Source organism: Carassius auratus, chromosome 27 (genome assembly GCF_003368295.1).
Source record: "Carassius auratus strain Wakin chromosome 27, ASM336829v1, whole genome shotgun sequence".
NCBI lineage: Eukaryota > Metazoa > Chordata > Actinopteri > Cypriniformes > Cyprinidae > Carassius > Carassius auratus.
In genome coordinates this window covers 17,252,307-17,277,616 of record NC_039269.1, presented here as the reverse complement: position 1 = coordinate 17,277,616, position 25,310 = coordinate 17,252,307, and the positions used below count along the sequence as shown (strand labels likewise).

The window sequence follows — 25,310 nt, the reverse complement described above, 5'->3', positions numbered from 1 at the left end:
AGAGATTTATTTTTAATTTGTTTATAATCTTATCTTTACCAGTGAAATGTCACAATGCTGTTCTACTAAATATTTTGTAAACTCTTTTCTCCCCTTGATTGAATTCCTGAACTAACTAAGGAACCTGAGATATATTGGAATATTTCATTGTTTTATTACGGGGACATCCTCTTTTCATTGACTCTCTTCCCTTCTTCTGTCTAGCCTCTGCAGTGATTAATCATTATTCATGAAATCCTAGTTTATTTAAAACATTTCAGGGAGGCTGTGACTTATTGTTTTGTTTGTTTTGTCCACATTTTGAGCTCTGTTGGAGACATTAGATGGAAAAAGTGATCAAAATAAGAGGTAAATAATAAGTAATAAGTGATAAAAGGTTATAATAATAAGTGGTGTGGTTGGAGAAACCAGATCTGATGTGGAGTTTACTAGTAACCTCAGCATCTCTGATTTCAACAGTAAATTCTAAATTAGTTCCAGACTTTTTTTTTTCTCAAGAATTGAATTGGAAAACATAAATGATCTGTGCCAGCAATTAGGCAAATGTGTGCAGCGTGACAGCGTCTCAATGTTCCTTTCCGCCGATTTAACACATCGGGGGATTTTAGCTTTTATCTGGTTCCTCTTTTCTGGTTTTTGCTCCTTTAAACATGGTGGGACTCATACCTGTCAATGTGTGTCACACAACCTCAAAGGAGACGTCAGTGGTTACCGCCTAAACAGAATGCGAGCTTGCTTATCTAATGGAACGCAAGTGAAAGTTTCTTCTGTGGGTTCCACTGAGGCTCATGTTCCTCGAGCAATGGTTTATAACCTATCTGAAATCGAGTTTATGTGGAGTGCGCATTTTTAAATTTCAGTTAAACTACTTTCATACTCACATAATTTGGTAGTCCTAGTCGTCAAAAACACACCCTTTGAGGTAAATGACTTTGGACCAACTGCTTCATCGACTCTCCTGAGGCTCAATGATCTTGAATTATAATACCAAAACAAAGAATACCAGATATGTTTTATTTATTTATTCAAATCTACTTTAGCAACAAAATGTATTTCTACAGCACATGCAAACTTTTGATATACAGGAGTAGATCTTGGACAGGATGTGCTCCTAATAAGTTACAAACAGGTGATAAAGTGTTTACTTTCTTCCTAGTGTGACATCATATGGATGTATTAATTACATTTAAGTGAACTGTTTGCTTAAGCTCACCTTCGATTTGTGCTAAAGCACTTCTCGGGTTTTGTGGTCTGTTGGTCATGTTTTTCTGTTGTTTTTCTTCACTTGACTGACCACGTAAGTGGGGTTTATGCTGACGATAGCTGTATATTACTCACTCCTTCCTGAAAATGTGTGGGGACCCTCCCCTACAGTGGGCCATGGCCAAGAATGTAATGCACACCTCTGCAGCATTTGAATACAGCACAGTAATTTCCAACCACACGTGCATCTCTGTCACCACAGGGAGTACGCCACCTGATCCGAGTTCTCTTAGCGGAAAGAGAAACCAGAACTTACTACGAGACTAAAATAGATTGAAGCAAAAAACCCAGACAATCATTCCTTCACATTTTTTCCCCATTTCTGTCATCAACCCACCTATTCTGTTTTTTTTTTCTTTAATAAGCTATAAAGAAAATTGAGCTGGGACTTTACCTAAATTCATGCGCCAATTCAAAGAATTGTTTGGATCTTGCCCATTTGTTCTAAATGTTGACATTGTCATCAATATTTATAAATATGCTGTATATTACTACAGCAAATATTAGAGCCACTGTCCATGCATTTAGACAAAAGTGGTTGATCATAAAGCAGCATTGTCTTTTCAAAGTCTTTTCAGAGCTGTTGACTTTCATATTTAACCTGATTATTAAAGTGTGATTACTCGGTCATTGAATCACACTGAATCACATTTATGTATCTCGTACAGAGTGAAAGACAAACCGCAGATAGAACGGAAATGAACCTAAAAGGACTTGGGCGTTGCTGTTAGTTTTGTTTTTGATCAGAAGACTATGATTTAACTCTGTGGTGATCAACCGCTCTGCCCTGATTGTGATTCCAGCTGATGGACATGGGACATCATGTGAGCTCTAGGTGCTAAAGTGTGTGTTGTGCGGTTGTTGCGCTTCATTGGTACGTCATCGCTGGGAGCTGGTTATAGATTCTCACCCAGTCTCAAAATGGAACGACGGCAGCGGAGCGCTCTGCTGGATCGACATGACACAGCAGGTGTTCCTCCCAACATGGCATCCAACATATGGAGGGGTGGGAGGGAGCCACACGTGAAAGTGCTGTAATGCCTTATGAAAGGATCAGGTCACCAGGCTTTGGATTGTGACGGGCTCCATCCGGCCCTGGTCATGTCCTTATATAGCTCAAGACATTATGGCCATGTACTCAGAAAGGTTATAGCATAATTTGAGTGATCATCCTTCATAAACTTGTAAACTTGTTACAAAAGTAAAATGCAGTAATTACACATTTTGTCACCATTTACATGGACTCAAATAGGCATTCTTAAAGTGATAGTTCACCCAAAAACCTATTAATTGTAAACAGAGTTTACAATTTGTAAAATTGTAAATGTAAAAAGAGTTGTTTTTTTTTAACTCCGAATAAGATTTGTTATTAAGAATATGGGTAACTTATTTTGTGTTCAACAGAGGAAATAAACTAATACAGGGTTGAAACAACTTGAAGGTGAATCAGTGATGATAGAATTTTCATTTTTTGGTGAACTATCCCTTTAAACTATGATCTGACCTGTGACTGATAAGCTTGGATCAATTATGCTTAAATTCAGAGAAAATGTGTGGTAATTGATCAAACTTCAAATCAAAACTACCCCCTCCCAATTTCCAGTTGTGCTGCAGTAACTGTTTTGCCTCTACATATATCATATGCATTTTGATAATAATAACAATAAATATTTATAGAAATAATAAAATGGCAATATAATAAACTGTTATATTATATTTATAACATTTATTGGTTTATATTATGACTTTTAATGACCTAATCTGGATTATGACTGCATACTAAAAGTACTTTTTATTAAATATCTAGTATAAAAGGTGTAGTAACCTCACCTCCTTTCAATACATTTCAGTGCTGTTAAATGGCTTGCACGGATGATGTGGCTAGCCTCAGCTGCTCTCACTAGTGTGAAGTTTTACCAGTGAACAGACAGTGTTCTATCTACGAGAGGGATGCTATGATGTGTGATTACAGGTTTAATCTGACAGGGCGTAAAAGTGTTACGGAGAAACATAAGCGTGTGCCTGAGGCCAGTCCAGGTGAGCCCGGTCTCATGCGTCACTGTGTTCAACTCTATTGACTTTCACTTTGGAAAAAAATAGGCAGCACAAGTACATAAGTTCATTTCACTGTGACTTCCATATAATGGTCTGGAGGGATTTACCAGGTATAATCCTCGTCAAACAATCGTTGCTTTGCGGTTTAACCTTGTGTTTTTTTTTTCTCTGTGTGAACAGACACCATTTTTAAACATTAGGTCATTGTTAAACTAAACCAAAGTGTTGGTTAGTCAAAGCAAACAAGGCATCTGTTTACAATACATCGAGCATATTTGCCTTTCATCTTTTCATAAGAAACTGTAGACACATGGTTGTCCAATAATCATTTAGCATTCAGTCTCCATTGTGTCATGGAATATGTCATCCAGATTAAATCTGTCAGTGCTATAACAACAAGTGTTAAATTAGCAAATTAATCATGTTTCAGTTCCGTTTGCCGGGGTCTACTTTATCTGAGATCTTCAGGTCTTTTTAACAGTTAGAATTTTATCTAAAAATGTGGTTTTATTAGTTTCTTGGATCACTTCCTTCCTGGGTTTTTGTCTCTCTAGTGGGCGTCACTGAAGCTTTGGAACAGCTTGAAGTTTTAGCTCCTCAGTCTGACCCCTTCCTCCTGTTTCTCTCATTGCCACCAGCAACCTCTTCTTTACATGCTGTTCTTCTATAGCACAAGACTCCCCACCGAATTCACCTTAAACCCCCAGCTATTCTTAGTATGTTTCTTGATTCTTCCCAGGATTCTTTTTTCCGCCTTCTCTCTTTTTTTTATTGTATGGTTCTAAAAAGTGAAATTTGTTCATATTATACCTCTAGTTCCTGCCTGTCTTTTTGTTTTTTTTGGTTTTTTGACTTTTCTGAGCTACACATTTTTCTCATCAGTGTGCCGCTTGCCGTTGTGAGACAGGAGAATTAAATGTCCTATAGAGGCTGTTGTCTCTCTGAGGGGCCTCTGAGCGTTTTCCCTCGGCGATGAGTGCAGCTGCGGCAGTAAAACCTCAGCCGTCAGCAGCTGATAGTGATCTGTGTTTGCAGTGCAGCATCTGCATAATCAGTATTCATGACTGTGTCTAGGTGTAAGCAAGTTCTCTTAATCATACATGGTAGAACTTTCCCTTTTGTTTTTCTTTTTTTTTTCCTTTTTTTTTTTTTTTTACCTCACCCACATGTACCTGGCCTGGCACAGCTCCAATACTACTCGGGCATCCTCAGAACTGGTTTGGATTCTGTGTTTGTACAGTAATTCTGAAGAATGCCAAATCTGCACTATTAGTTCATGCTTGATTGGTGTAAATGTGTTGTGTTGTGTTAATTCATTCATGGCCTCACTGGGGCTCTTATTTTAATGCTAGAGGTTGAAGTGACCTTGTTAGCACTCAGCATTTTTTTTTCTTATGTAGAACTACAGCATCCCTTTATATGTTTCCTGTCTCGCCGATATTGAGCACATAGGGTTTATGTAAGGTCAGTTATGTTATGTAAAGTCATTTAGTAAAAATCTATTCATATTAAATACAGTAAAAAATATTTGTTGTAAATTAATTGAATTTTATATTTCAAAAGTGATCAAACGGTTAATGTTTTAATTAATTTTATTAGAAAATATTTGAATAAAATCAGTCAAAAATCAGTATTAAAGGGGTTGTCTGATGCGAGTTCAAGTTTTTCTTTCTCTTTGGAGTGTTACAAGCTGATTGTGAATAGATAAGATCCCTGAAGTTGCAAAGACTAAAATCTCAAAACCAAAGAGATATTCTTCATCAAAGTTAAGATTTAAACACGCCCCTACATCTCCTATGTCACTGGAAATATTTGTGTAATGCCTGCCAAATGTTCACGCAAAGAAAGAAGGTGAGGTTTCAGTAACTGCAGTTAGTGTTGAAGCAGCCATGTCAGGGAGAGCTGTGTGTTTCTAGGCAAAATCATTTTATTTGCCTTTCCTTAAAGAAGATGCATTTAGGAATCTTTTAGATTACTTATAACAGAACATTTTATTGTCAACCGTTTGGTGAACCTAGGAGAGGAGGTTATTCTGACTTTGCTGGGACAATCTGGTGCTTCTGAATAAGCTACTGTATGTTTTGTTATTAGTTTAAGTGTTTGCTATTGACTGTTCAAATGAGGAGTTTTGAGAGAGAGAGAGAGAGAGAGATGGTCACACAGTGGAGTCAGCTGAATTAACCCTCCGTGGCTTGTGTACTGCAAACACATACGAGCTTCATCACTGTGTCTGTCTCACGACTCTGTGTTTTTTTTTTTTTTTTTTTTTACATTAAAGCATGTCAACATATTCTGTTACACCAAATACACAAAATAATGATCTTTTAAAAAAGCATCATATGACCCTTTTAAATCATAAAACAGAATCAAATAAAAAACTTATTTAAATACATAAATGAAAAAAAGATTGAATGGGCCCTAAATTAAAAGGTATCTTAATCTGTAGAGTTTAATTGTGAACAGAGTATTATGTTAAAAAAACATTTCTCATATGGAAAGTTTTTCCTTCCCCATTAATGGTAAACAAATACCATGTTAAATATTGATATTGAATAAAAAAAAGACTGTTGGCCATATCGCCCAGCCCGACTGTGATGGCAAAGCTGAATTTTCAGCAGCCATTCATTGTCACATGGTCCTTCAGAAATTATTCAGTGTTGATTTGGAACTCAAAAAACATTTATCATCAATATATGATGATAATATAAATAAAACTAATAATAATAAAACTTTTGATCAATTTAATGCATCCTTGGGGAAAAAAAACATACTGGCTGCACTGGAAAAATGTTAAGTAGTTGATTGAATATAGCTTCATTTGCTTTTACCATGTCGGTATAAAAATTGAAAGTTACGTACGATAGTTGTCCTGATCATCTGATAACGTCCCTGTATTTAGGGCTGTTGATTCTTCTGGGTCATTTGAATAATGTGGTTTGATCGGCTAATTGCCAATGCTGATATCAAAGTGTTTCGTAAACACTGCTTAAATGCTGTGAATATTATGAGATCACAGAATTGTCATGGCTTGCCTTTTCAAATCAACCATACAACAATTTTTATTGAAAATCCACAGCACATGTTTCGCAAGTCTTGACAGGGAAAGCAGTTTAAATTACCATATCTTACGATCATTGACATGATAAATGATGCATAAGGAGGATTCAGAGTTCTTAGCATCGCAGTCTAATTACCTTCAAAACAAGCTCACAGATGGAGCAATTACAATATTTTAGACCCATAGGGAGGCATTTACATTGGCATTTACATTGGTAATCAAAAGGACAGCAATTCTGGTAAACACATGCGCTGTGTATCATTATTTAAATAATCAGATCCGATCCCTCTCTCCAATCCCCAATTGCCCCCCTGAGCCAGATGAAACAGCTGACCTATTTGTCAGTGACCCCTTACTAGAAAACAATGCGTAGCCTTAGCATTGAATCCGGGAAGACAGGATTGCAATGGCTTTGTGAGGATGAGTGTGACATTCTCAGATTTCACGCTGTTATTCCAGAGCTAGAGGGTCGATGCCGGCTTCACATGTGTCACGTGTAGCGGCAGTCACCTGACCTGAGTGTCAGGATTGTTGGCAGCGATAGCCTGAAGACTGACTGACATTTAACTGAAGAATAACTGCTAAGCCCAAATCAACTGTGTCTGCACTATTGGAACTATAAGTCCTCTGTTTGTTCTGTTTTGCCTATAATAAACTGTTAGTCACATGAGCGCTTTCATGTTTAGCAGGGTGTTTTTTGCTTCAGGCTCTTGAAAGCAGCTTGTGGAAGCCCAAAGTTATTTCTCCTGATTCACAACCTATTATGGCAAGTAAAGTACAACTATGTAATACCGACTAGTTATAAAAGGCTTAATTGTTTTCCCCTGTCTGTGTTTGTTGCCTGCTGGCCTGAACATCATGTTGGTTTAACCCCTGTTAAAGGATGAAAGAGATGTTTGACTTTCCGCAGCACTGCAGCAAATTCCTCGAGATCAGTACAGACTGACATTAGGCTCCTGCAGATATTTCAGCGCTCATCTGGTTTGTTAATGCATGTACTGAATGTATTTTGCAGCCAGAATGTATTTTGTACAAACAGACTTTCTGTGATCAGAATAGTTATTGTATCACTTGCCTGAAAATAAATATTTTGAGTAAGTTATTATCTAGATGTTAGTCATTGGGTGGTTTGTATGTTCTGTTAAAGGGAATTTCACCTAGCTAATTTATCAGATTATAAAAACCTCGAAAAACGGAGTTGATAAAATGCTGTCTTTGATCTTGTGAATATGCCACCACATGGCCTACTTTTTGGAGGCTTGTTTGACGTCTGTTTGAGCAGACGGGTTAATGTCGTTAAAAAAATTGGTTCAATACATTTTAAAATATAGTTAAGTAGAAAAGTTATGTTAATTACTAATAATATTTTAAAATCAATTTACAAATCAACCAATTCAACTACTTCCCAACATTTGAAAGTGAAAGTGACTTGACATTCAGCCAAGTATGGGGACCATACTTAGAATTCGTGCTCTGCATTAAACCCGACCAAAGTGCACACACACAGCAGTGAACACACACAGTGAACACACACCCGGAGCAGTGGGCGGCCATTTATGCTGCGGCGCCCGGGGAGCAGTTGGGGGTTCGATGCCTTGCTGAAGGGCACCTAAGTCGTGGTATTGCCGGCCCGAGATTCGAACCCACAACCCTAGGGTTAGGAAAATCTAATATACAAATATACTGAATTTAATTTTTTTTAGCACAAAACATATCAAAAACATACCAAAGTAGTTCTGTAAATTAAACCTTGCTCAATTAATTTAGGCATCACAGCATTCTAATGTCTTTTTTATTAGACAGGACAGTTTAGAGCAGAAAGGAAAGTATTGGGTGGAGAGAGGGGGACGGAGGGCACATTCATAATCTCAGATTAATTGCATTTGATTATGAATGTGATATCGCGTAGCTTGCCAACGAACTACGTCTCTGTGTATTAAATGCTGCTCTATCTGAATGTACGTGATTGAAATTTACTACAAATCACAGAACAGGCTTTACTGACGAGATGCGCATGACTATCGCATGTGATTTATCATGCAGCCCTAGTTACCAATATATTTGGCGTCCCTTTTTAGAAAAAGTACAATAGAAATGTTTTTTACTGTGGTACTAGACCTTTCAAACTCTCAGTATTTTGTTTTTGTAAGCTCAAAATCATCTTTGCAACTTATTTGGTTTCTTCCTAGAATGTTGGTGCATTTGTTTGAGAGGCCGAAAGGAACATTTTGTGTAGAGAGTGACTTGTTGGATTATCTTATCAGTGCACTGATAATGGGCTGAACATGCCCTGTACTGATGGATTGCAGCGTCCTCAAAGAATGCCGGCTGAAATCAGACATGACATGGACGGGAACCCGGGGAGATTTGTAAACACGCTGATAGCAGCAAAAAGGACTATTGTCAATATGTGGCTCCAAACAGCCGTGTTGAGATTACGCTGGCCCGCTCACTCACACACAATCTATCATAATGTGCCAAACTTTCACCATGGTGGCATTATGGATGCGATGGGAACCAAGCAGGCCCTTTGTGGAACAAATAAGTGAGCCTCTAAAAATACTCCTCCTGCTGTCCTAGTAACTCTTAGTGATAAACCCAGCCACGTTTGTGACAATGTCTGAGTCTAACGACCTAGATACACTAGCAACTTTTTTTGGATCCCATATAAAATTGTGTGGATTTCCCACTATGTACCATCTTTCACGGGAGAGTTTGTGCTAACTCTATTGGATTCCTAGATGACTAGACATCCAAAATGCTGTTGTCAGAAGAGAATTACTGGGTTCAAAGGTCAACAAGAAAGGATGTACACAATACAATAAAATTTAAAACCATTCACTTAGGTTTTATTGTACCATGTTCTGTTAGTGAATCATTCTGATCAGATATTAGATACAACACTTGTCTGTTGAAAACCATTATGCATTTGCTGTGTTTTTGCTTGCTTTATTAACCTAGAATCATAAATAATGGTTCTTCCATGCATGCAGTGATGATTACATTTGTTTTAATCTAAAAAACCTGCTGACAACCTTCTGTCATTCGATAAGATCAGCCTATGTGTAGGCTGATGGTTTTTTGTGTTAGTGAGAGAAGCGATTTGATCAAACACGGCTTAACGTTGATAGTAAAATCTGGTTCCCCTGGTGTAGTTTCCAAACCCTCGACGCTGTTTAGCTACAGTTCTTTTATTAAGAAACCTGAGCACTTAATAAGTGAGCTCAAGAATCCATTTTAATAACACCAGTAAAACTTTATGGTTGTACTGTTTTGCTTTCTCTTATTATGGCCCCATTTTTACAGAGAGTGAAGTAATGCTGTTTTTGTAAACAATGATAGTGTCTTTTCATTATTGAGCAAATGGATTCACACATGTGAAAAACACACATGAATTCATAATACATTTCAAGTGTTGGTTCTTTTCCAAGGGAACAAAATCAAAATTTTTATCTGGATTAAGATAAAATGGGAAAAAAAATGTATGCCCCAGTAAAAGGCTCTATCATATCATATATTTTATCATAGATTTTTATATATATACATATATTTTTTAGATTTAGATTTTTTTATGTATTAGTTTTCTGTTTTATTTTTTATTTTACTTTATTATTTTTTTTTAGCTTATAATACTGGCCACAATTTTAATATCATAATGGTGAATTATGTATTATTCATTCATTTATTCTTTATTTCTTTTTAAATTTTACATTTCATTTTATATTTTATGTACTGTATCCCTACCAACAAGTAAGCCCTACATAATGGTAAATTTTACATGGGCAAGCACCAGTGTTTTTCTTAATAATATGTGTAATTACTTTACATGCATTGTTTATCTTCAGCAGTGGGGAATCCACTCTGATCTCTTCTTTTATTAGAGGCATTTCTCGTCTGCTCCCACATGAAAAAGCCCAGTGAGCAGCAGAGCGCTGAATAACGCCTCTCTCATACTGACTCATCTGCTCCTCTCTAGAGCTTTCTTCACACTCTGAGGTGAGTCTACAGTGGGCGTCTACGACATGCAAGTGATCTTTGCTGCTCAGCGGACACCCATGCTGCCCCATATTCAATTCCCGCTCTAAGTGAGAGCTGCTTTGGTGCTGGCATGAGCCAGACCCCTTTGGCAGGACCCAGGCTGGTTGGCCGTCCCAGGCGTAGTTTGGCTCAGTGCGTTTGGTTTCCAGAAGGTTGGTAGTATTGTGGTCTGGCTCTGATTCCTTGTTCTCACAGAAATTAGTGTTTATTTTTGCCTGCCCCACTAGTCTGCTACCTGTGTGTTTTGCACATGTTTATTTGCCAGTTCATCTGAGTGCATTCCACATACACTCATATAGTATAGGTTAGGGAAGACATGGCCTAATGTTTAGAGAGTTTGACTCCTAACCCTAAGGTTGTGGGTTCGAGTCTTGGGCCTTGGGCCCAGCATAAATGGCTGTCCACTGCTCCTGGTGTGTGTGCACCTTGGATGGGTTAAATGCAGAACACTAATTCGGAGTGTGGGTCACCATACGTGGTTGTTTGTCACATCACTTCACTAATACGCCAAAACTCTGTAAATCCTCTTCTGCTCTTGCTGTGAAAAAACTTGCAGAGAATTAATATTTCATTTGAGGATTTCATTGCACCGATCACGCAAGCCTGAAAATGTTGGCTTATTTTATACATTAATGGGTGACTTGTTTTTGTACCTTTCTGTTTTTTAGTTTAAGACTGCGCAGATTTACGCAAAAAACACTTCTCAGACTATACTGTTAATCACATAAGACTGTGTATCACATGCTCTTCCTCTGTCTGTGTGTTCTATGATGCTTTATGGCCTATAAATAAATCTAATTACAAATGGCTTTAAAATGGCAAATAATGCTTGTTAATAAAGTTTGTCTTTTAGTCACACTTTGGATATAAAGTTATTCCGATCATCTCAAATGTGATCCGTTATGGTCTTTGTGTGTACACACACACACAAAAACAGTGGTTTTAATCATGGTTTTATCTGGTGAATGGAATTTTTTTTTATGATTTTTTTAAATTTGAAAGAATGTTTTCTAATATTCTTTTCTTCATTGTTATTCAGTATCATCTGTTTTTGTTTTATTTCATATTACCCACAAATGTCATTTCTTTACAGTGGTTTTGTTCATGGAAAGAAATGAAAGCTATAGCGTATGTTAATATTTACAGGAACTGCTTATCTTTCTACACTACAATAAAATAATAAACGGTAGTGGCTTTCTTTTGTTTATCATATACCTGTTTAATATGAAATCCTGATTATTATCTCTATTATCATGGTTAATTTAACCTTTATCTGACCTTTTATGCAGGGCATTACAGTTAACCATAACCATGTTTTAAATTGAAAGTAGACTTCGATACTGTAAACCTGATCAAAAAGCTGATTAAGGAAAGTGTACTCTAAAAGTGTAAATACCAACTAAGAAGACTCTCAAAATCTGCCAAAAATATTGTGTAGCTTTTAAATGATTGTTTTCTTTTTTAAATCAAACTAATAAAGCTTGATTGTTGAGTGAACTATGCCAGGTTGCTTGGTATTAGAAGCTGGTGACAAGGAGGGTATTGGAATTAAACTTATGACTGAGAAGAAAATGAAGTGAAACTCTTGTGGGGCTTTAAATGGCAGGTTTAAAAACTATGCTAGTAGTTGACAGGTTGTATTTCCTGTGTGAGATCACTGTGCAACATCCTCTGCCTTTTGTGAGATCAAGTGAGTTCATTTATTCTTTCCATCTTGATAAGTAGTAGACAAATTAGGGGATAACTTCATCTTTTTTAATAATTTCTTTTAAATATTTACCTTTTATCTTCTCTTAAGCTCATAGACCTACAGAACCCTGTGCAAACAACTGAGTGAAATCTGCTTATGACTATAATTTCCTTTTTTTGTTTTGTTTCTTTGTAGGATGAGAGAAAAATATAGCGGATGTGAGCAGTCCCTTTAACTTTCATAATGGAGCTTGTTCTTTTTCCCATGTTTCAGTCTCAGGTAAATCACCGTACACAGTGGTGCTGTGACGAACCGACACTATTTCTGTCAGCCTGGGGAAAACATTGATATCTCATCATAGAAAGTGATTCTCTCTTGGGCATTCAATTACAAGAAACCTCAAGTCCCTCAGCAGAGAGTAAAGAAATGAAGAGCGAAAGTAGGAGGTAGAACAGATGAACGGGGGCCTAGTTCTTCAAAAATACCCAGCGCTTCCTGTGCTGTCCTTCACACATCTAAAACCTCAGCACATGAGCAATTCTGAGAATCATCACCACACTCTTTTTATAAGGAATTAACCCCTCTGACACTTCAAGAAAGACTTTAAGGGGTTCCATATTGAGCTCAAACACTGTGCTATTTATAATGCTGAATGCGTCATTCGTAAAATGTCATAATTGACTAGTTAGTAGGTTGTCTGAACATCTAGTCATCTACTTGTTTTTTTTTGTTTGTTTTTTTAACTGTATTATTAGACTTGGGGTATATCCACCAAACTCCAATCAGACACATTTCTTAAGGTGTGTTCACACAGGATGCATGTTGTAGAAAAACAGCATGTTACAAAGCCCCGATCATGCTTTTTTTTTTACTTTTTAACTCTGTGTTTTATAATGACTTGTCGATTTAAAATGAGCCCACATAGCGTGAGATGCAGAAAAACCATCTAAGATCCAGTGCAAGAGATAGTCATACAATCATAGAAACATATTTAAAAATATATAGTTATTGATTTGTAATGAAGTTTTTAGTTTATATAATTATCATCAGTATATGCACTTTTTATTTAGTTACTTGTAGACCTCAGTAATTGACTAATTGACCCAACCCTAGTGTGTTTGTGTTTGTGTGTAGTGTCTAACAGTCAGAACAGAGATGGCCTGTGCTTGTGTGTAAGATAAAAACAGGAAGTCCTTCCCACCCAGATATGAACCGTAATGAGCAGCAGAGATAGGTGAGACAGAAGAGTTTTGTACAGATCTGTGTTGGCGTTATCTCTCCAACAGAAAGCACTTGTCTTTCTGATAGAGCTGACAGGTCTGTTGTAATATCAATCCGACTGAGCTGCTGGGTAACAGCCATGGCTCTTTCCCTGGAAGCCAATCTCAGTGCTCCTCCTGCACAGACAAACCCAAATACCAGCAAACACTCGCTTTATCACTCAGCTCATGCAGGAATCTGTTGGGAAATAACGGCTGATGTTAAGAAATAACTGAAAGTCCCTGTTTTTGTCAAGTCTTAGAGTGCTGTTGTTTTTGAGAGTTGGGAAATTTGCATATACACGTAGATGGTGTCTTTTACGAATCGCACTGATCCTCATGCTTTATCATTCCGAAATATTAAAGGGATGTGACTGTCAGTATTGTAAAGGCATCAATCATTTTGAGAGTCCTTGTGCATTGCTTTGTGTACCTTGTGAGATTATTTTGGCATCGGGATGTTGAGTGTTTTCCACTTCTATACCCATAAAATAATCGCTGGTAAACTGTTATTTGACCTGTCAGGGTCATCGCCAGTCGTTTCTGATTTTCTGCCAGTTTTATTGCATTGCATCAGCTCCATAAATGACAGGTAAGGCCAAATTTAGCTAAGTGGACTTGTCCTCTGTGCAAGCCAAGGACAAAAGACAAGGTCAGATTCCTTCTCAAGATTCAACACCAGCGTACAGTATTATAAATCAGGATTGGGATGTACTGGACACTGAATGGAAACTTTCAGAATCAATCCAGATTTCAGAAACAGTGTATCGTACTTATTGTTTTTTTATTTTTTTTATTTTTTTATCAAGACTAACAGTAAAGGGAGAAATGCTCATTTATTGTTGATCCACAGCACTTTCTGACAAATGAAAGATTTGTTGTAATCTATTTTACTCTGCTGCATTTTATCCAACTTTATCCAATATATTTTCCAGCTTTTTGCAAGCTGTCTTTTTACATAAGGATTAAAGACCTATTCACATTAAGAACGATAATTCACACCATGAATTATTACTCTAAATGTAAAGCCATAATATTTACTCTAATCCTATGCAGATAGGCATGGAGATTAGTCTACCTAACAACTATAAAGATAACATATACTGAACCATATGAATATTAACAGTCAGTCAGAATCCAATCAACTTTAAACAGTATTTAAAGCCACAGATAGTATAAGTTTAGTGCATGATTATATGCTAAAACAATGTTAGCTCAACAAAAATAATGCTACAGTTTGCATCAAAATTCTTTTGAGGCATGGCAGCTTCTAACAAAATTATGTTTAAAGGGGTCATCTGATGTGATTTCAAGTTTTCCTTTCTCTTTGGAGTGTTACAAGCTGATTGTGAATAGATAAGATCCCTGACAGACAGACAGACAGACAGACAGCTAGCGGTCTTAACCCTCCGTGGCTTGTGTACTGCAAACACATAAGAGCTTCATCACTGTGTCTGTCTCACGACTCTGTTCCCTTTCTGACTTGAACTGATGGTAAAACTAAGGACATTATTAACTGTATTTACATTTATTTTGAAAGATGAAGCTTGCAATTATGAAAAGGGGTGTTACATTTCCGACAAGTGCTTGCAGTGTTCGGCCAATCACAATACATTGGGTCAGTTGGCCAATCAGAGCAGACTGTGCTTGTCAGAAGGAGGGACTTTGTAGAAAACTACATGTTGAAGAGAGGCGGGGCGTAGAGGACCTACAATAATGTACAATATTTGAAAAATGATGTGTTTTTTGAACATTAAAGCATGTCAACATATTCTGTTACCCCAAATACACAAAATAATGATCTTTTATATGACCCCTTTAACCCACAAACTAGTTAGAGTTAATCTTAATAACTTAATAATTAATTAATAACATGAACACTATTTAAGTTAATTGCTCAGAAAAATGAAGTTCTTCCAACTAATGGATTTGTGTGCCTTGAACAAAGGTTTTGAGCTGAAATGCCCAGCTATCCTAGCACAGGCTAGATGTAACTGATTTAGCAGGTGTATTTAATAAACAAGATGTTACTTGTCTCTGGCATTACCGCAGTCATTGCTAATAGAGTCAATAGTGTTTACTTGCATGTGGTTTACTCTTTAGCACAATGGTATAACCACAACACAACAGGGGCTCTTTTAAATGTCAAAAATAACAGCATTAAACACCAACAGGTCTTTCCCTTCACTAAACAAAAGACAGAAAATAACACTTAATTTTAACATTTACAGTACTCTCCTTATCCAGTCTTGTGCAATTTTTCATTTGGATATTTCTAAAGTTAAAAAGACAATTTTAATTGAGTCACTACACATTCACACAGAAATTTTAATTTATTAAGTTATATATTTTTTTGTCTTGCAACCATGCATTTAGTTGTGCATTAAAGTGAAAAATTCTGCTTAAATATTTGTTTGTTTCCAACACAAGACTGACATATGGCTGTGGAACACCTAATATATTAATATATGCATAGAATATGCACAAAGAATGTATGGCACAAGTAGTACGCTTAAGGTGCGTTTTTCCTTTTCATAATTTAGATCTATAAATCACCGTCCTCTTGTATGGGAAAAAAAAGCAGCTCTGATATGACCAAACCAACTTCAATTTTTCACAGAATAAAGAAACTACAGTAAATGACCACAGTGTTTTAATTTTTGAGGGAACTTTCCCATTAGTTAGGAAAATGTGTCCACTTTCACAACAACTGTGACTGTTATGTGCCGTGTTTGAGGTTTTCTCACATGGAGCCTACCTGTTTCTCTTTCTTCACAGTTGACACATGCTTGCTTAAGACTAAACATAGAGTCCTCCTTTAGTGGAAACCACCGCCTCTCTCACAGTGTCCATTCGAAACAACTGAGAGAGGAAGTCAATATTATGGTAGGAGGATGTGTTTGGGTGCCAGGGTTTGGTTGTGGTCAGAACTCTGTTGTTGTTTGCTTGCTGTGGGATATTACTCTCGCGGCAGACATGGCTCTCTGAATGTTGCGGTTTCTTAGGCCCCTATGATTTCTGCAGTGTGGAAAATGTAGACGAAATCGAAGAATCCAGCCATTAAAATGGAATTTAATGTAGAATGCTACAGAATTCCACATGAACGTCATCTCCAGAGCTGCAAGATTAATTTGTATTAAATCATAAATTAAGAAAAGAAATGTAAGAAAAAAAATTCATAGCACACTACTATTGAAAAAATTTAAATAATTGCTTAATATACGTTTATTTTTTTTTTCTTACTAAATTAAATTTAAATGTATTTACATTTAATTAAATCATTAAAATGGAATACAGAACAATTAATACAGAAAACATGAAATTTGGGGGAAAATAAAATGGGCCTTAGATTCTGCTGCACACGAGAAACAGCGTCTGTTTGTGGGTTATGTAATCAGTGACGAACCAAATTCCCCATTTAGATGGAGTCCTGAGAAGGCCTAGTACTTTCCTTGACAGTTGCAATGACCTTGCTTGTCTGAAAGAGGACGTAAAATATTTATCATAATGAAGTGCATGTGAGCTCATACAGACTTTGTAAAAAGTGAAAGGCAGAAAAAAAAGAGTAAAAGAAAGAGAAGCACATGGTGGGGGAGAAAAGGAGTGGAAAGCGAGAATGTTTTGGATCGCACTTCCCTCACTAACTCGTTCCTGTCAGGGTTTTCCCCTCATTGTGGATTGTTGTTATTGGGGGTAACTGAAAGTCCAGTGATGGAATCGGTAACAACGGCGTGTGTGGTGGTGAATTTTGTGGATTTAAATGATGTAAGACGATCTATTGCAGACCATGAACATTTTAAGGGATTTTCATGCAGCCTGATATATTTTCCAGCTCAAAATCTTAGTTGATTTGGCTGAGGTTGAAGACCTTAATTCAATAATAAAGATAAATTAATGTGGTGTCTGAGATGTAGTGATCCATAACTACATATGCTACGTTTTTTAACTGCTGAATCCATGTGAATCCCGCTCTCTGACGTAATTTGCCTGAAAGCACGAGCACAAAGCACACTGAAGCTGAGAATTTGAAGCCTTCTCTAGGGAGATCTCTTGCTTACAGTGAAACTTGAGCAACAGCGTCTGTGCTACAGCTGTGTGGTAATGTACTACAAAATATTCTGCGGTCCTGGAGCATTTCAGGTCAGCACTGTGATTAGCACACAAATGTGGAGTAATGTCTCAAGGCCAAAATGAAAATAAACAGAAGATCAGGATCATTTACTGCAAGAGCAAATCTCGACTGTCTTTTTTAATACAGACTCTGCTAACCAGACACTGCGGTCGATTGGACTTTCTGTACATTCTGTCAAATGACACAGTGGAGTTCTAGGAAAAATCCTTCTAGGAAAAAACATAAATATGGAGTGCACTCTTCACTGTTGGAGAATGTTTATTCGCTGCTCTTTAGTTGTTTCTCTTTCCACTTCTCTTTCTGCTACTTCTCCCCGTCTCCTTTAAATGTGATCGTACAAACAGTATTGCAGATGAGGACAGTATTTGTGGAATTGAAATTCGGAAGGTGTTCAGACTGACCAAGATTTTCTTCTTTAGTCAAGCATTTAAAGGGATAGATCACCCAAAAGAATAAAATATATATATTGAAAGAAATGTTTGAATAAAGTTGTTTTCTTTCAACACAAAGTATTATTGTAGCCTCATAAAACTTAGGTTAAACCACTGAAGTCACTGACTATTTTAACAATATCCTTACTACCTTTCAGGGCCTTAAACGTGGTAGTTTCTTTTGCTGTCTTTGCGGAGTCAGAAAGCTCTCAGATGTTATCAAAAATATCTTAATTTGAGCTCCAAAGATGTACAAAGGTCTTATGGGTTTGGAACAAAATGAGGGTGAGGAATTAATGATGGTATTTTTATTTTTGGGTGAACTATCCCTTTAAACTTTTCTTCAAGTTCAGATGCTTTGTTGCGTTTGTGATGTACAGAGCTGGTCACAAAGGTCAGATTAATCCTGTTAAATGGTCTTATTTATAGTATTCATGATTGAGACTAATGTTGAGTGGTTTTCTCAGGTTCTCCTGTTTGTACATCTGTTAGTTATGGTTGGCACATTTGTAATGCTGTTAAATAAGCAGAGAGCATCTCAATGAAGCATATTGTAATACTTGTGATCAATCCCACCTTTGGCTGTAGGCCAGTGTGCTCCATCTTCTTAATCGAGTTTAACATGTGCTAAACAAATGAATAAAATCAGCTTCATACAACCATGAATGTTTCTCACTGTCTCTTTTACCATATTGCCAGGCATTTCCTCTTTATCATGCACTACAGATTTATGTTACAGTTATAGATCAGAAACTCATTTACACTCGCCTTTACCTTAATTTGGATTATAATGATGCAGATCCTTTAACACTGTCTGATGTTTTGTTCTGCTGTCTGACAGTAATCACATAAAGTGCAGCTGGTCATCCATCATTGCTAAATTACATGATTCAATATTAGGGAATACAGACCATGTTTTTAGTCAAGCTTCTTTGCAGGTCACACTGTACTTTCTGTTCTCTCACACTCGTTTATTTGTTTTCTAGAATCCAGTCCTAGCATCAGTCACCCTGCCAGTGAGGAATACGGCGAAGAGGCCGTCCTGTGAGATAAGAGACCTACACCGGACAGCATGACCTTCAGAGGACTGGACTGAACTTGGACTGTGTTTAGGCAGCATGAGAGAGAACAACCTCATGCTGAAGCCATGAGTCACTGCCATCAACCTCATTTAAACCATAGCGCTGATGTCACTGGATATGTTAAATAGGTGAGATCCACCTCTATGTGCCACATACTGCTCACAAAACACTGCATCCATGTGAATTGGTGGTAAATTGGTCTAATGGTGGTAAAAGCTTAAGTCTTCAGAAAGGGATCAACCAAGTATTTTTGTATATATATATATATATATGTACACTTATATATTTATCATTATTGTTAACATTCATAACAGGTCTCCGTGATGTTTTTCTTTGTTTGAAGGGTTTAAAGGGGGGGTGAAATGCTATTTCATGCATACTGAGTTTTTTTACACTGTTAAAGAGTTGGATTCCCATGATAAACATGGACAAAGTTTCAAAAATTAAGTTGTACGTTTGAAGGAGTATTTTTGTTCCCAAAATACTCCTTCCGGTTTGTCACAAGTTTCGGAAAGTTTTTTTCGAGTATGGCTCTGTGTGACGTTAGATGGAGCGGAATTTCCTTATATGGGTCTTAAGGGCACTTCTGCCGGAAGAGCGCGTGCTCCCGTATAGCGAGGCTGAGCAGCACAGACATTTCACTGATCAGAGCGATTCACTGATCAGAGCGAGAGCGTTGCGAAAAGTCACAAAAGAAGTGTGTTTTTGGTTGCCAGGGCAAGACAACCCTGCACAGATTACCAAAAAAAAACAGCATTAAGGGACCAGTGGATGGAGTTTATTTTTACAGAGCATCAACGGAGTTGTTCAAGTGTTTGTGTTTGTTCCCTGCATTTCGAAGATGCTTGTTCACAAGGCCCAGTTTGACGATGGATTTGCGTATCGTTTATTTCTTAAGGATGATGCAATCCCAAGGAAAAAGGGTCACGATCGTGTGTTGGAACCGCAGGCGGTGAGTAAAACTGCTTCAAATATCTCTGCCTCCTTGTTAGTGCGTCCCCTCCCATGCCGGAGACCCGGGTTCGAGCCCCGCTCGGAGCGAGTCGTTGCTGCTGCTGCTCTCGTTCAGTTTCAGCCTCTGGATCTGATTCTGGATCATAAATAAACGGCTGAATCTGACTGTAAGCCATGGTTTGTTTTGGATGATGGGTTTTCCCTCACGGTAATGTCAGAGCCTTTAATATGTTTTTCAACGGCTCTGGGTAATGTCACAGCTTCCACATGCTCTCAACGCAAAAGCCTATTCACGCTCGTGATTCTTTAGCTCCGCCCACACGTCACGCCTCCAGCCGGTCGTGTTTTTCCAGGAAAAATCGGTATAGACTATCTTTCTCTTAGGAATATAATAAAACTAAAGACTTTTTGGATTTATGAAGGATGCAGTACTACTCTGAATGTACTCAAGATCAACAGGATATTGAGTGAAAACGAGCATTTCATCCCCCCTTTAAGCACTGTATGCAGCGTGTAACCCCAGAGTGAACCAAGTGTGTTATAATAATAAAATGCGTATTAATCTGTGAATGCATTTAAAATCTATGGATAATGCAAAGGTTATAATGCCCTTATGTTTTAATGATTAGGTGACTGTAGATATATAGTGAGATGGTTTAAGTAGGACTAGCCGTTACTCCTCTTGGGCTGAGGATTTTCCCGTGCATCTCTGCTAAAGCCCAGGTTAATGGAATTGCTTTAGATCTGGTTTTTGGGGATTGAGAAGCCTCTGTTTAGATTAATATGAGCACCAGGGATGCCGCCAGTCCTCTCTAATAACACTGAGGGGTGGAGGTCAACGCAGGGCACGTCTAATCTGGCTAGACTGTTTCGTCAGTGGATTCTCTCATAATCCTCTTGCTCTGACTGCCACCGAGACCATGTGACCGCCTGTGTAACAGAAACCATGAATCTCAGACAGCAGGGCAGCTAAAGGGTTTTATGAATTGTAAACAAACTTGCATGCATTATGAATGATGAAATGAATCCAAATCTGCCTGGCAGGCTAGATGTTACCCAAATTTAAAGAACAGTTCTCTAAATATTTCCACCCTCTTGTTTAAATGTCAGGTGCTTCCTCTTTTACATTGAAGAGGTTGTGTATCTGTTATCCGTACCCTCGACTGGAGTATTCAAATTAGACTGAATTCCTTGGTAAAGTGGTCTCTGACCTCTGTCACGGGACATGTTGTACTTTATCGTTTCTGGGTGGTCTTGTCTCGAAGGTCCTGTTTCTTAATGCCAACTTCCTCACAGCTTTTTAGCATTAAATGTAGTATGACAGGTTACACATCCTTTAAGGGGCTCCCGGATTCAACTGCCACATGCAGCCTGTGCCTATTTGTTTTGCCAAAAGACAAGCTGTTAGGTCAACATTTCTCAATTCTGTGCAGTTGTATCTTGCTTCTGAACTCATCTGACCCTCTCACATCCTCTAGTTTTCCAGACAATTTCTTTTTCTTATCACTTTTTTCCTTTAATTTCCCTCCCCTGTCGCTAAAACTCTCTCTGTTCTTTATCTAAGGGCAGCAGGCCAGGCACACGTGTACCTCTCTGAAGAAGGCCAGTTCAGTGGAAACTAGCAAGCAAACACACCGAAAAGGACACACACTCCGTCAATGTCAGCAAATATTTGGTCACAACTTTGAAGTGACAGTCGTTTGAAACAGGGATGACGTTGTCTCTGTTAGAGCAGGTGAATGTGCAAGTTTGCTGTTTAAAATCAGTGTGATTGATTCATTGCCATGTATTCTGAGCTTTTTACTAGTAATGATGTACAAGTCTTAGCTTTCGTAAGACCAACATGGCCAGGTATTTTTAGAAACAGGCTGTGATGTAACGTGACAACATGCTGCTGTCACCTGCGAGACCAGCTGTGCTGATGGCTCAGAGAAATGGACTAATGAGAGTCCTGAAGAGAATGTGATGCATTGAATAGTGGAGTTATATAAAGATGGTTTACCACTTAAAGGGATACTCCACCCCAAAATGAAACTTTTATCATTAATCACTTACCACCATGTCGTTCCAATCTGGTAAAAGATTTGTCTTCAGAACACAATTTAAGATATTTTGGATGAAAACCTGGAGGCTTGTGACTGTCACATAGACTGACAAGTAAACTAAACTGCCAAGGTCCAGAAAAGTATGTAAAGCATCGTCAGAATAGTCCATCTGCCTTCAGTGGTTCAACCGTAACGTTATGAAGCGACAAGAATACTTTTTGTATGAGAAGAAAACAAAAATAATGACTTTATTCTACAAGTTTCCTCTGTCTCTCCCCACATCACTTTAGTGCCATTTTGGAAAACACCTGCTGAACGGAAGATAGATTGCAATCTACCAAACAGCTCCATATAACACGTATACTCTGTTATACAGCTCCATATAATACATAAATATAATAAATAATTGTGAATAACCTTTAAAGATCTTCTTTTTCTTTTTGTAATGCATTTTATTCACCAGGCTGACATTTATAGTTGGATGCGTTGGACAGCAATCCACAAGTCATTCTTTTAGGTTAGGCTATTTCATATATGTTAATATAAAAGCAATTATGCTAGCATTCTTTTACGTTCCTGAGCATCCACTCACATGTTTAACTTTTAGTCTGCTTGTTATGTAAAAAAAAAAAAAAAAAAAAAAACTTTATTATAACATTACTATATGCAATAGCCTACAAGATAGTCCATGATCACTAGATTTTATACAGGTGTTGCTATAATGATTTTGTAAATGGTGATCAGCAAACAAATATTGATAATGTTGAAGTTACTGCTTTTTACCTTGGTGTGACTTCTCACGTTTTGCAGACAATGCAAAGGCAGAGTACATTAACTTCAAAATAGGGGTAAAAATGTTGTCAATCAATTTCCAGTGGCTTATCTATATTTAATTTGGCTGGATAAGTAAACTTTAGTAATTTTTCTCAGTTTCACACTTGAGTGAGTTAAGGTCTTTTGTCTTTGTAGGGCCGAATATATATTTATTTATTTATTTAAATTAAATGTGTACATATTACTGTTTAAAAATTATTAACTTTAATAGGCAAGGATACATTCAAGTGATCAAAACAAGTGATGAGTATTTTGTAACATTGCTAATTTCTTTACTGTTTCAAAGAAAATGTAATGAGTATACAGGAATTTATACTTTCTATACATAAACATAATATATTTTTTTTTCCCCCGCAAAAAAAAACAACTTTTTTTCATCATTGATAATATTCACACTTGTTACATGAGCACCAAATTGGCATATTTGAATGATTTCTGAAGGATCATGTGACACAGAAGACTAGAGTAATGATGCTGAAGATTAAAGGGGTCATCGGATGCCATTTTTCCACAAGCTGATTTGATTCTTTAGTCTTAATGAAAAGTCTATAACATGCTTTGAATAAAATTTCTCAATAGAAGTATAAAAAACAGTTTTTTAACCTGTCAAAAACAGCTCTTCTTAGAGCAAGCTGTATTGTTGCCGGTCCCTTTAAATGCTAATGAGCTCTGCTGACCCCATCCCTCTCTTCTGAGGTGATGAGCAGACTGTGAACTTTAGCCGCATTTTGGCACAAAACTTGATAACTAGCACACAAAATGTGAACATTTTAGGCAGGTCGGGGTTCAGCACATTCCTTTCAAAAACAAAAGTATCATTAATCCTGTGCATCTTCAGCTGTTCAGATGTCGGGAGTAAATGACAACTGCTATGTTGATTATTACAGCCAACAACAAAACACCTCAATCAGTTAGGAGCCATTCTTGTCTTCCCCTGCACCGGCGTCGACACAATGGCGGACCGCTCACAGCTCACTTAGGGCCTTGTCAGTCAACTAACTGATTGGAATCTCAGAACGGCCTGATTTGAGAAAGGGGATTTTAAAACAGGGAATTGTATCATTATAGGGTGGATGTTTACACATACACCTCCAACAAACATTCATGTTCATACGACAAGTAAAACTGAATTTTGCATCCAAAGATGTCTTTAAGCCATACCACTGCAGGAATTATATATTATTTAGAGACTTATATTACAAAATGTACTGACCTGTTTAGATGTTAATTAAGCCTCACATTTTAAAAATATCATGCTGCAAGTTATATCTGATAGGAAGCACTTTTTGCTATTAAATTATGCTACGATCTGTTTTAATGGGAGGTAGCACACATTGTCAGAACACCGGCTCCGCTCCTCCCAACTGTAGACGCAGGTTTACAAGCCACATTTTCTTGCATTTTTCAAGCAGTTTCTTGACTGATTTTCGTACACTATAAAATCTCCTTATGGTTTCTCGGTTTGGCCATTTTGAGCATCCATAAACAACGCAAAACACATGCATTTTGAGTTACTGCTAGTGATTCATAATGGAGAAAAATCACTTCCTGCCTTCCAGCTGCATTTTGCACATCATCAGTGGCGTCATGTGCAAACCAACCTATTGCAAATTTGTTTGCAATCCATAGTCAAGTTTTTGCTGATGAGGGTTCATCACAGGGTTAGCAGGGTGTCCAGCAGTCAGGACTTTATCCTTTTTTTTCTGGCAGCCTTGATCCCTCTGGATTGCTTGACATTGCATCATTTATCTGTATCTGTTCCCGTATGTTAAGTGTAGTGAAAGTGCGTCAGAGTAAGGGAGAGCAAGGAGATCCCCTTCTGCCACGTGGAATATGAACAAAGACTCTAGTTTGCCTCAAACTTTCTCTCTTTTGCCTCGTAGCACGAGAGGTCCCGTCACGCTCGACTGCTGGCATTTACACTCCTCGGTCCTCTCTCACCGCAAACCTTCCCATGGAGATTGGCTCACTTTGTTTCCTCTAAGATGAATGTCTCTTTAAACCTCTTGTGGCATTTGAGTGAACTGCATTTATAATACAGGTTCCAGCTCGGTGGTGATTCATCGAATGGGAACTACCCAGGAGTTTGCTGCATCACAGAGCAAATCTGGTCAGATTCCTCAGAAACATTTCTTTGACGTGACCAACAAGTGTATATGAATGCTGTCTCTTAAGAAAGATCAGTTTACTGGTCCTAAATTACTTTCTGTCCATCCATCTCCACCACTGTCTTTTCATGTAGTGGTTTGTGTAAATAATATGTGTGACATTGCTTCGCCGTCATCAAAGGTGACCTTGGTTAATTATTGATTGGGTCAGATGATTAGAGGCCTGACCTCTGTATGTTCTCGTCTCCCTGTCGTCTCAGTTTTCATGTTTACGCTGTTCCTCTTATTCCTGGAGAACCTCATATGATGAATTGTGGTCTGCTGTTATTGCTGGGGGAGTGTTGGCGCCTTTACAGAGACA

General features: G+C 37.6%; 1 long non-coding RNA gene across 3 annotated transcripts in view; it reads left to right on the top strand.

Moving 5' to 3' along the window:
- The window catches only part of LOC113045700 (uncharacterized), a 28,003-nt gene extending 5,345 nt beyond the window's left edge, over positions 1-22,658 (top strand). For 2 of the 3 annotated variants that reach the window (XR_003276020.1, XR_003276018.1), the window contains exons 2-3: positions 18,913-19,136; positions 21,527-22,658. This is a non-coding gene — a long non-coding RNA (uncharacterized LOC113045700). Of the gene's footprint in view, positions 1-11,604; positions 12,384-18,912; positions 19,137-21,526 lie in introns of those variants that run through there. The other variant, XR_003276019.1, reaches the window with a different exon arrangement.
- Positions 22,659-25,310: the final 2,652 nt, after the last annotated feature.